This window comes from Argiope bruennichi, chromosome 4, assembly GCF_947563725.1.
Source record: "Argiope bruennichi chromosome 4, qqArgBrue1.1, whole genome shotgun sequence".
NCBI classification, from domain to species: domain Eukaryota; kingdom Metazoa; phylum Arthropoda; class Arachnida; order Araneae; family Araneidae; genus Argiope; species Argiope bruennichi.
Window position 1 is genome coordinate 29278966 of NC_079154.1, and position 13185 is coordinate 29292150.

A 13185-nucleotide genomic window follows, 5' to 3' on the forward strand; every position below is an offset into this window, starting at 1 on the left:
ATTGCAAGAAAATTTGAGAAGGTGTACCGGACGAGGAGTCATCACCTACTCTCTGTTCAAATTTATGCGTTCTTTCCAAAATCAGTTTTATTTTGTTTCAAAATGGAATAATAATTAAACTAAACTGGCACCATGCTAACGCGTGGACTTTTGATTCTCAAATATAACGTGCTATATACTTATACGCTATAGGTATTAAAATTAAATTTTGAACCTAGAATCCTTCGATCCTGGAAACGAGATCTAACCACCAGTCTACCATGGTCCTTGTTCTTTTGTCTTTTTTAATGTCAATGATAAAACGAATAGATCTTGAAGTTTTAAACATTTTTCTTTTTTGGACTCCCCCCCCCCCCCCCTCTCCACCTTTCATTGCCAGCGTACACTCATAAAATTTCGAGTGTCCCCAGTTGAAGTTCAGGAAATCTTGTCGCATCAATTTTATTTATACTTTCCTTCAAATTACTTTTGAAATTTTGAATAATTAATACCCAAAAGGCATTTTGTTATGTTTTAAATACGATGCAGATTTTTAACTGATATTTTTTGTATCTATAAAATAGATTGTATTTTTTCTTATTTTGACTTTAGATGCCATTTTTTTTTCATTGCCTACACTGTCCTTTATTGTTCTAAGGAATTACAAATTCAGAATAACTGCTTTAGATCATTCTGTTGTTTCAATTCACTGCGTCCGATTTTGTTTTTGCAGTATAGAGGTTTAATCTTGATTAACATGTCCCTTGTTCTAATCGAGTGTAAAGGATCGGTTGGAATGGGAAGAAATCATAATGACAAAGATGTTCATTTACAAAAAGAATACGATTAATATAGTTTGAAAAGTTGCTTGAAGCAATTAGGTCTCCTCAGTTTATTTCAATTAGTTCAAACGAACATGGAAAGTTGAAAGTTTCGATACTCTTATTCAGTAACATTACTTGCTTTCACTAGTTGTGTAATAATTTAGCATTGAAGCAAGAATATTTGTTCATTTTTGTATATCAGCACAATTTTAAAACATTTCCAATCGATTTTCCTATAAATTTACGGCATTCGCTGTATTTCTACAGCCCTTTTAAAACCATCATCAAAAATAAAACCATGGTTTTATAATTTCCATTTATCATATCTTCCCCTGCCTTCTGTATAGAGAGAATTCTATATAGAGAGATTTGATTATATTATTGATTTATCAGTTTTCTTTTTAAGCTGCCATTTTTTAAAAAAAATATTTGTTAGTATATGTAATATAAAAAAAATTAAGAAAAACATTTGTAATTTGACTTTGCAATAGTGAATCCTAAATAAATCTATTAAATAAAGCTTATAAATTAAATAATTTTCCTTTTTTATTTCTGAATTTGAAACCATAAAAATTTTAATTTAATTCAAATCAAGTTTCTAATTAACACGCGGAACTCTTTTATCTTTACAGCTGTTGCTCATTACCATTTATTTGATATACAGCGGATAAAAATGTATTATTTTAAATTAAAATTTTTTTTTAAGAATGTCATTCTGTGTAACAACTAAAAATGAAAATTTGTGATGACTTGCAGCTGCGGAATGATTCAACAATTTTTTTTCTTTTTAAATTAACTCCGTCTCAAAGTTTATTCATAAAAGTAAAGATGTGGCCAAAATATCTTTATTTGAATATTTTTATAAATAATTTTTTGTTAGTTTGGTTTTTTAAAGTTTTTTTTAACTCTTAAAAAATTAATTATGCTTGAATGTTTTTGTTAGAAAACAGAGAACAATTCGCAGTATTTATTTCTGCATTTTGTAATTTCCATTTATCATATTTCCCTCTGCTTTCTTTATATTCCATATAGAGAGGTTTGACTGTATAATTTATTTATCAGTTTTCTTTTTAAGCTGCCATTTTTTAAAAAATATTTGCTAATTAAAAAAATTTAAGAAAAACATTTGTAATTTGACTTTGCGATAGTGAACCCTAAATAAATCAACTTAAATCCCACAACATGTAAAAAAAAAAAAAAAAAAAAAAAATACATGTTAGTTGTTTAATGCTTATTAAAAAAATATTCTATTTTAAAAATAGAAATTGAATAATTTCCTGCTGTGAAAGTTCGAGTAAGAAAAAGAATGTAAAGAAAAGGATTCTAAAGAAACTTCTGATGAATTTCTTGATGACAAGAACTCGGTGTGTGCTTATAAAATAATCTTAAATGAATGCTAGTTTATTAAGGACCCTTGGTTGTAACCAAAAAATCTTTGTTTCCACTGAATTTTATGCTTTTTCCTGTTCTCACTATTGCAATAATTCTTAATTGTCAGGCTCTCATTGCTATCTCTTTCTTAAATGTTTAACAAAGGTATCGGAACGCTAAATATGTACCTTAATAAGGTTCGACTGACTGACAAGTTGATGGTTTAAATTCATGAAACTCTTTCTATTACACGAAGAAGCTTATAAACACATATTACGTTCTTCATCAGCGATGCGTAGACTAGTAGCTTTCTATGAATTCTCAAATTGAAATATCATTGATTATTAAGAAATGCTGTAATTTTCGTTCATTATTTTTTATTTTTCCCTATCGTGTTACCTACCGTATTAAATTTTGTTGAAAACTTGCCAAGCGAGATTAGCCTGTTTTGTTTCACATATGATATAATAGAAACGTTTAAGTATCGATTAAGGCATATCATTAAGTACCTTTGGGAAATGCATATGTGTTTGAAAATGATTCCTATTATAATCTTTTTTTATTTATTTTGCCCTTTTTTATTACTTAAGAAAGAATATATCGCCCGATAGATTGAGCAATCAGATCTTCAGGTCTAAACCATATTGTTCCATTTTGGAAGACTTGACAATCTTGAAATGTATACATCTTTCTCCAAAATTTATTCAGAAACTGTAACTTCGCTGTTAGATAGGCTTATCCAGGGATTTATGAATTGCATCGTTTTCAGTTCTTTGGAAGCATGATTAATTGAGAAAGAGTACCCTATAGAGCCTTTTTATATTCGATCTATAGATTGACGTCATATCACATTTTATCTTTTTTATTTTTAGTTTTGAAGTTTGGATTTTAGACGATTATGAAAGTACATCAGAATTATCAGAACAATATGTGTGTTTTTTTATATCTAACCTCGTATCAATATCAGATTTCATTGAAATATGTCCATTATTTTTTTTATATTGAACTCAATTTTCAAATGTTCTTACCTTTGATTACAATTTTACTTATATGCTCCAACAATTATATATAATTTTTACATTTTATTAAGGCTTAGATATAATACGACTAAATAATTTGGTTAAAATTACTTTAATTATTTTAAATTCCAAAATTCATTGGAATTGGAACAGTTAAACTCTTATAGAAAGTTGCGATTCAAATTCTAAAAAAATTAAAACTGTCTGGACTATTGGGACTATTGTATTGCATTTGCATTAATTTTATTTTTATCAGACTCTTGTACATGGCATTTACGATGTATTCGAAAGATCCAGATTTATTAAGTAACTGTATTTATCATACCACTTTTCTTCAACAATAGCAATATTTTAGAGGTGAAGAACCTCGAGTTCAATAACATCTACAACCCACTGCACATCGGTATTCTAAGACTGAAAAACTTAAATGGCTAAGAAATAAATTTCATAAATCATAGTTTTCTCATGCTAAAACTAGTGATGAAGTTTTGTTTTTAGTTGCATTTTCATGCATGGTATCATTAGCAATGACGATGATGCTCTTCAATTATGTGGGAAACTGTTAACTGATAAATATCTGTAAAAGCAGTTTCTTTGCTGTTGTACATTCCGTGTTAGGAAAACTCGTTTTTCATTTCCCCGCTGGTTAAGTTGCAGGTCAGGTCAACGTGGGTTCAATCGGCTAAATAACATTGTTTTCTTTCTCTGTAACATTGGATTACTTGTCTGTTTTGAAGTTACTCGCAGTTTGTGTTGCTTTGACGCCTAAGTTTAAAACTGAAGGTTGCGTTTCGGAATCGAAAGTGAAATGAATATAAATTTATATTCTGTGATCTACAATAAGAAATTGATAAATAATTAAATAATTCATGTTAAACTATTACTTAAAAAGTTTTGCATTGCTTAAGAATACAATAAAATGCTTCATAATATTAAAAACATAAAAATAAATTTAAGAAAAATGTGTCTCAAAAGTGCTTCAATACGTTTAAACTGTAAAGGAAAAGTATTGTAACATGGAATTGAATTCGAATATGAAGTCCAGTATTTTTTTACATCATCTCTATTTGATTGTTTTAATATCTCTGAAAAAATCGGTTTTATTTATTATATTTAATTTTAATGAAAATGAAAATGAAGACAGAGACAAAGCGTGTAATAAAAGCGTTTTTACATCGCAACATTTTCGGATAAATTCATGACTAAAATTATCGTTTGATACTTTTTTTATTTTTGCATTTTGAGGACATTTTAAAAGTCGTTTGGCTTTATTCTTTACTTGTTTACTTCTATGCGTTTTATTTATTATTTTACAATGGCGCACAGCATTTGAAAAGTGATTATTTTTCATGATAGCATTGCTAATTACATTCGGCATATAACTATGTTAGTAAATTTAACTATTTCTAATGAAAGCATATCATAAAATGCTTTATAGAAAAAAAATCGAATTAAAAACAAAGCAAGAAAAAGCTAACAAGCAGATTTCACTAACTGTAATTAGAGATTTATAGCTAAAAAAATTCTCATTTACCAAAATATTTTCTATTTTAGTTTCACCTGAAAATATTAAAAGAGTGTTAAAATCAGTAGGATTACATGGACGCTCAGCCGGGAGAAGATTCTTATATTATTAATGCTAAAAATAGAAATTATAGACCTTCATTCGCAAAATGAATGAGAAATAAGCCCAAATTGTATTGGAATCGTATCTTATTTATAGACGAAAGCAAATTTAATTAGGGTTCTGATTTATATGAGGTTGAAAAAAGTGTGCAAGATATATATATGAGAAATGACATATTTAGATGTAATCAGTGAAAAGTTTATTTTTTGTTTAATTTATTGGATAAAATATTTAACTATGCTGCTTCAGTTTTAATTAAAAATCAGTAATTTTTGTATTAATCTTTGTTACAATTTTGGGCTTGTTTTGAGCTAAAAGTTGAATTAATGATTTAATGCTTTAAAGAATTCTTGTTCCAGTCAAAATACCTTTTTATTAGTTTTATTGTTATTTCCATAAAATGCATTTTGTAATGAATTTATCAACAAATTGTTAAATTTTCATGAATTTTTATCATTTTTTGTAATATTTTAGGTAAAACAATTCCCTATAGTTGATAAAATTTCTGCCAATTTCCTGCTTTTTATTAAATTACCCAATAAATAATTTTTACGAAGAAAAAGCAAACGATTTGTTTCGTTCTGTTGTTTTAGCTTTCTGATCAATTTTATATTCAAACAGCTGCTTAGTATTTTAAGGAAATGATGTCAAACAAATTATTTTATCTATCATGCGGGTATATAGTATGAAACTGAATGTTCACCGTGTTTTATGTCAAGATCATTTGGACTGAAAAAATGCGGGCTGTTAAAAAGCAGGTATTATTTTACATTTCGTCTGTATTTAGATGTTTTTATGAAAAATAAATTATTGCCAAGTTTGATTGCTTTTATTATTTAAGAATCGCTTGTTCTAGAATTATGTAGTTATCGAATTATAAAACTCTCGAAGTGAAATAAAAAGTCGTTTGCACAATATTTTCAAGAAGTACTTTTTGATTATGAATATAATCGATAAAAAATATAAAATTTTATATTGCAGTTGAGTTAAATCATGTTCAAAATTTGTGCATAATTACAAGGAAATCTGTCTTTCTATTTTTCGTTATCCACGTTTTTATCATTTTCTCCAATCCATGTGATTTCTTCTACGCTTAATCGCCAACATATCTATTAGCATTGAAAGGATGAAAATATATCACTACCTTCATTTACCTCACAAATTCTGTCTTTGCTACTCGGGTTGTTCTGATAGATGACACCCTGAAAACGACCCAGAATCACGCCATTCTGCTCTGTCTGTCCAATTTTTGTGTCTAACGATACTAAATCAGTTCCTTTCACGAAAAGAAGAAAAAATGACGATTGGAGATTGTCGTGACAAATTCTCTCATTTCTTAATTTTTTCTTCTCTCTCTCTTTTTCATCTTTCTTGGGCATTCCGGAAGATTACTCGATTACTAGTAGAAAGTAGGTCAGAACGCGACAAAGCCCACCTTCCAAACTTTTCTGTCTTGATATTATTCTGTATATCGATTCGAAGAAAGTGAAGCTTTTTTTATCTTCAGGTGCGTGAAAATTCTATTTCGAACATTCATGACCGCGTTGGAGCTCATAGATGTTTTGTACCTCAGTTCGATATGAGGGTTCTTTAAGAACAGGACAAGAAGAGTGCCTATATTGAAATGACTTTCTTTTTCTCATTAGTTTTAATAGTTTCTATCTGGTATTCATTTGGCTTTGTATACAGTGTTGTGGACTCTTTTATTGCGAGATTATTTTTGCACAAAGAAAAGGTTTATGATTTTATATGAGATTACATTTGTTCGAGATTGCTGTCTTCAAAGGATTTAAATGCTTAATGATATCTTTGAAGTCATAATACAAGTATGTACATAATTTTCATAATTATTTTTTTAAAAGACCGATCGAAAAATTATTGTTATTTATTTATATTTGTTAACTAATTTTAATCTTTTGATAAGTGTGATTGTCTTTTTGTAATTCATTCTCATTCTTGTTGATTGTAGAGATTTTGTTAACTTAAACTATACCCGTGAAATACGATCGTGTAATTTCTTAAACTAGAATTATTTTTTCACCCACTTATCAGTATTACTGATTTGTTTCTTTTAATTTCAAAGTTGATTTTGTAATGCTTTTCTATGTTTATTCGATGACTATCACTGATGATATTCATCTAATTTATATGTACCTATAATTAAATTATTATATTAAAGGAAAAAAATGTCCATACTAGTGGCTTTACTGTTCTCATTAAAATAGTGCTATTTTCAGTAGTGCTATTAATGAGCCATTGAAAAAAATATAATGGCACTATGAAATAATTTTTCCCAATCTCCGAATATCTACTTTAAGTCCTTCATAGAAACCTTTATTTTTCATAACTAAGCTGCTTTTGATAAAAAAAGAAGAAATAATAATTAATTAGAGGAAAGATATAAAGAATTAATAATTAATTATTAGAAAAATACAAAATGGATAGTTTATATCGAAAGCTATATATATATATATATATATTATTGTGACTGGCAATTTAATAACGTGTTTAAAACTTTGTAAAATGACTATTTTCAACATTGAATGTCCTAAAACCGTTAAAAGAAACTAATAAAATTTTGAATAAATAAAAATGAATAAAATATTATTAACTATAAACAAGAATATTATTAATCAAAAGAAAGAAAAAACGCTTAATAAAAAAATTAACTTTTACTGAATTTTTACTAAAACTTTCCTCATGTTTCCTAATATTTGTGAGTAAAATTTAATGAGTTCTATATTTTGTATTTTTTTCGGGAATAAAAAAAATTATTAATTTCAGTTTTATTCATATAGATATATTTCTATGCATATTCATTTCTTTTAATCTAAAATTGTTCTATTTTTACTGACGTGACTTTTATTGGTATAATGACTTTTATTTAATTAGTATTTTTCTTTTTTTGATGAACAATATTCCATAATTGTTTCCTTTTTGGTTCCTTGTGTTTTTGTATGTATTATTATAAAACAAAAATCTCTGTTTTGGATCCGATTTGACTACAGTTTGATGTATTTGATTTTAAAAAAATTGAATAGTATTTTGTTTGTTGGAATATATTACATATTTCATCAGTCATTTTTAATGAAAATGCAAGGAGTCTTTATATAAAATGCAATTTCTTTGATACTATTCGAAATTGGAGGAAATACTTGAACATTTCACTTTAGGGTACTGTTTCATCGTGACACCATTCGAAAATTTTATTCAAAGTAACACAAAGCATGTTAGATTTCTTCTCTTTTTCTTTAAAGTCAGAAATATTCCGTCATCTATTAATATTTAATTTTAAAAACATGAATATTTTCTTTTTAACTATATTTTCTAAAATCGTTATTTCCAAAAAAAATTCTGCTTATGTTCAAACTTTAATTTTTATTTTTTTTATTTATTTTACTAATAAAAATTCTGGTGTTTGAGTTGCCCATTTGTTTCGAATAGAAAAAAAAAAGCAAAAACTACTTATTTATGTAAAGAAAATCTTATCAATCTTGTATAAATAAACATTGCTAATAAAAGTACAAAAATGTATCGGAAACATTTTTATTTCAGGTAATGAAAAGGAATAATATTTACTAGTATATAAAAACCATAACCTATGCAAGTAGCGCTGCGTCGACATAATGATGAACTATTAGTGTTGAGTAATGCTGCATTGATTTGATACATAGTGTTGGGTTGATACAATAACATGTGTCCGAAAACGAATGATGTCGAGTAAATTACTTATCGGTATCAATGAAGTCCGAGAATTGATATCGAGTACCTGATTCTTTTAACTTCTATTTGTTTTTTTCTGTACTTGATACTTTTGATATTTGACGCAAGAGATCAGACTGATATATCATCTCAAAACCCTATGCCCATCCATGCTCACACGACTAGTATATCTCAAAAATTCAATAAGATGGAAGAAATTTGCTTTATTTTTTGTTGCAAGAATTATAAATTTATGTTAGATTTCGGAGTTTATATATATAAAGGTTGAATATTTGTCTATTTATGCTTAATAGAACGTGATGTCTTGAAAACTCAACGATCTAAATGGATTAATATTAGCATATTGGCTATTTAGTGTTTTTTGGACTGAATCTGTCAATGATAATTCAAAGACTTAACAAGATAGATGTACGGAATTTAGTATTCTGGTTTTCACTTCGAAATTGTTGACATTAATCAAATTTTGGATCCAGATAGTTCAAAGACGCTCACAATGCATGCATTCACAATAGCTATTCTTTTATTCTTCTACTGCCCACAAATGACGTATTTCTGCCTTATTTATAGCTAAAAGAAAAGTTAGTTTTTTGCATTTACTAATAGGAAAAATGAAATGGTTTTTTTCTTCATTTGTTCTGTTACAAATGCACTAAAGGCGTCATATTATTTAAGTATACGAGAACTAAGTTTCGAACGAAAAGTGAACGTTTGCTCTTCGTTTCCTGATACTTTTATAAAAAATGTCTTTAAAGTTACAGAATGAGTTTTGAGAAATTCCGAGGTTTTTGACTAAACTATGAGGCTAAACCCAATGCGCTACATTATTACGAAGGAGTGTATGAGAAGCGCATTTTGGAATGAAAAATGAATTCCTGATACATTTTAAACAACAGTTTTTGTACTTATATTTGCAGAAAGAATATCAAGAAATGTTCCATTAAGTTTTGCAGTCGATTTTGTTCATTGTTAAAGACGCCCTTTTAAACAGAACTATAATTCAGATATGCTGGATTTATTCAAATATAAGAAGGTCGATTTAATCGTTTAATTCATAATCTGCGCTGAAACTAAAATGTTTATTGAATAACTGACAATCAATTGATTAATCTTAAAGCATTTTGTTTACTTTCACAGTTGCTTAACAAATGTTAAGAATTCCTCAGACTTTTCAGAAAGAAAATCGAAGGGATAGGCATAAAAATAAACCATGCATGGCTAGAAGGCAGTGAACCGCTGAAAATACATACATACATTGAAGCAACTAAAAGTCTGATTCATAATCTCCAGAGTGGAAATTTTTCGCTTGTTACACGCATTCGAGATTATGTAATGAGTGAAAGGTAACAGAGAGTCTAGACTGTTTCAGGTGCATTAACTTTCTCTGGTGTTTGAAAATATGATAAACCCCTTTTATTTCTTGTGTACGAAGTATACAAAGAGAAAGTGTTGCAGTCTTCAAAAAGTAGGGAGTTGAGATTTTTGGCGAATGCTCACATTTCAGTCTCCTCCCGGCCCGAAAACAACATTTTTGGAATTAGTGTCTGCCGTCTGTGGTATAGATTACTAAAAAATGCTTCGGGCTGGATAGATGAAATTTGGTTTATTGTCTTTATACCAAATTTGTAGATTTCTATCTGATTTTGAAATGACGATCGCAAATTTCAAGTTATCATGTGAGAACATTATTATTTTTTAAGTCATTATTTGTCTTAATTAATTTAAGTCATTAACCAGTCTAAACCGGTTTGAAACAATCACGAAGCTCTCTCTCTCTCCCTCTCTCTCGTTTTGTTGATATATATATATATATATATATATATATATATATATATATATATATATATATATATATATATATATATATATATATATATATATATATATAATGATAATTTTTTTAAATTTTCATTTACAATTTTTCTAGCTGGCAAACAAAGTTTTGGAGTTCGGCCGATTTTGAAATGAAATAACAGCTACGACGTCATAGTTCTACGTCAACCTTTTAAAAACGCACCTGCTGTCAAAGAAGCATACGTAATAATAAAGCAATACTGGTAAAAGCAGGTCAACCTTTTAAAAACGCATCTGCTTTCAAAGAAGCATGCATAATAATAATGCAATACTGGTAAAAGCAGGTAAAAAATATGTATGATTAACAGATGTTGATGGAAATTGCCATTTATGCTTTATTCATCGCTTACGCGATTTCGAGCTCCAAAACCCCCTAACCAACATCATGTTCTCACATGATAATAATAACTGCAAAATGAAGGGAGATAAATGGATAAAATTTGGTATGTAGGTTTAACATCTCAAAGTGCAGAAATCTTTCAAATTTGCAATCGAGGCTGTCAAAGTGTTGACCGTCTATCGGTCTGTTCTTCTGCATGCATATAAATTAGATAATTGAAAAACATAGCTTGGGTAATTTAAATTTAATTCACATTTTTAGGTATAAAATGTAGGTCTTTATCAAATTTTGAACAACATCCTTCAAAAAGTTGACCATTTGTCGCTGCGTACTTTCGATAAAATTTGGTAATTCAAAAACGTAATGATTGAATTATATGAAATTTGGATATGATCTTCCGACTTCAATTGCAATTCTGTGTTGGTATTAGTCGGTCGAAAAATGTGGCGTCCAATTTAAAATTCGATATTCTAGATCTAGTGTTTGTGTATGAATCATATACCAGCGAATGATGACTAAATACAGCAAGCTAAGAAGCTTTTTCGCAACTGTAGTTGTGGCTAATAACACAGAAGTCTTTTATTACAAAATATATGAGAAAGTTTCGGGGAAACCATTATCGCTGGCTGAAAATAGATAGATAATTTTCTACGAATTGCCTGTTTGATGCTGTAACTTTTGAAGCTGTGCCAGTTGTGATTATTCTGACACATTAGCGTCTTGATGATATAAATCCAGCGGGACTATTTTCCTCTCGGATTCGCATGTACTTTCACATCATAACGCGTTATAGGTATAGTTTCGTTATATTATGAAGATAATTGAATTTGTACTTAGGCGGAATATCTCTTTCTCTTGTTGGACTCTGCAAAAAATTTGTTCAAAATCTATAATATTAGTTTTATGACAACACACCAAATTCCATCTATCTAGCCTACCTCTTTTTTGAATTATATTCCTATAGAAATAGTTAATATGGGGATGTAATTTCAAAATTAATATTAATCTATAATTTGAGTGATAAACAAATTTCATCCATCTATCTCATTGCGTTTTTGGAATTATTGTGATCACATGATCAAATCAATATTAATCATGGTCAATCAATACATCAATATTAAGCTATCAATGTAAAATGCATTTATTTAAAAGTTCCGCTTTTTATTTGGAAAGATTTGAAAAATGCGAATTTAATGGACTCAGTCACATGCAATTTAACGAAATATAGACGGAAATGGAAATTCTACTTCAGATTTGATGTCTAAAGTAAACATTTTTTTTTCTTAAGACTGATAAAAGGACGCGATGAAATGTTTTTATGGACAAACTGACATTTCATTGTCACAATAAGAAATTGTTACAGACAATTGAATCAAATTAGAAAAAAAAAAATTATTAAATTAGATAAAAAAAAAAAAGAAGTGCGTGGGAATGAAATTGATGTAAAAAAAAGATGAATGTCCGAGTTTGAAGATATTGTAAAAAGTATGTTTGTGAGTTTATATTTTCGGAAGATATGGATAAAAGCACCAAAAACTACCTTTTAATTATCTTTTCGGCTGTGAAAAGTTTACAATGATCTTTCTTTTGTGTATACAAATGCACACACACACACACACACACACACACACACACACACACACACACACACACACACACACACACACACACACACACACACACACACACACACACACACACACACACACACACACACACACACACACACACACACACACACACACACACACACACACACACACACACACACACACACACACACACACACACACACACACACACACACACACACACACACACACAGAATAATAGAATTTTTCAATTTCTGCCATAATTCGAAACAGATATTTTTATTGCAAAAAAATTCTGCTATTTTCATAAATGCTCGATTAACTATTTTTATAAATGCAGGTAGATTTAATAAAAATATTTTATATTAAATCCACTTGTATTTGCATATTTGTAAAACCTTAAAAATCTACCATTTTTTGGAGAAACAGGCATTAAGTCATAGAGTTATTTAATGGCTTTTATTTTTCATGGCTTAACTAAGTAGTCCAATTTTTATCCATTATGAAATTTTTTTTAAAAAGTCATGACAAACACGATGCAGCATATCGAATAGGAAAGATAAAAGCGAAGAAAGAGACAGCGAGCATTGTAAACTGTCATTGTTTTAGAAAAGAATTTACCGACACAGCATAATAGCTGCGCACCTTAGAAGTGAAAGTTACAGTGAAGCCGAAGTTCGAGTCATTAAGAAATTACTTTTAGAATGTCATTAATTAGAAATTACTGCGCGGGCATGCACACACACTGAGAGAAAGAGAGATTTATATATTTTGTGATGTTTTAAGCAAGTTTAGGTGATTAATAAATATATAAAACTTATATTCTGTGCCAGATAATGACAAATGTAATATTATACAA

The 13185-nt window shown here is 28.6% G+C and overlaps 1 protein-coding gene across 2 annotated transcripts in view; it reads left to right on the forward strand.

Annotated features, from left to right (window-relative positions):
- Nucleotides 1-13185, forward strand: part of LOC129966594 (coiled-coil domain-containing protein 66-like) — a 76607-nt gene that overhangs the window by 9508 nt on the left and 53914 nt on the right. The gene's annotated exons all lie outside the window — the stretch shown is intronic.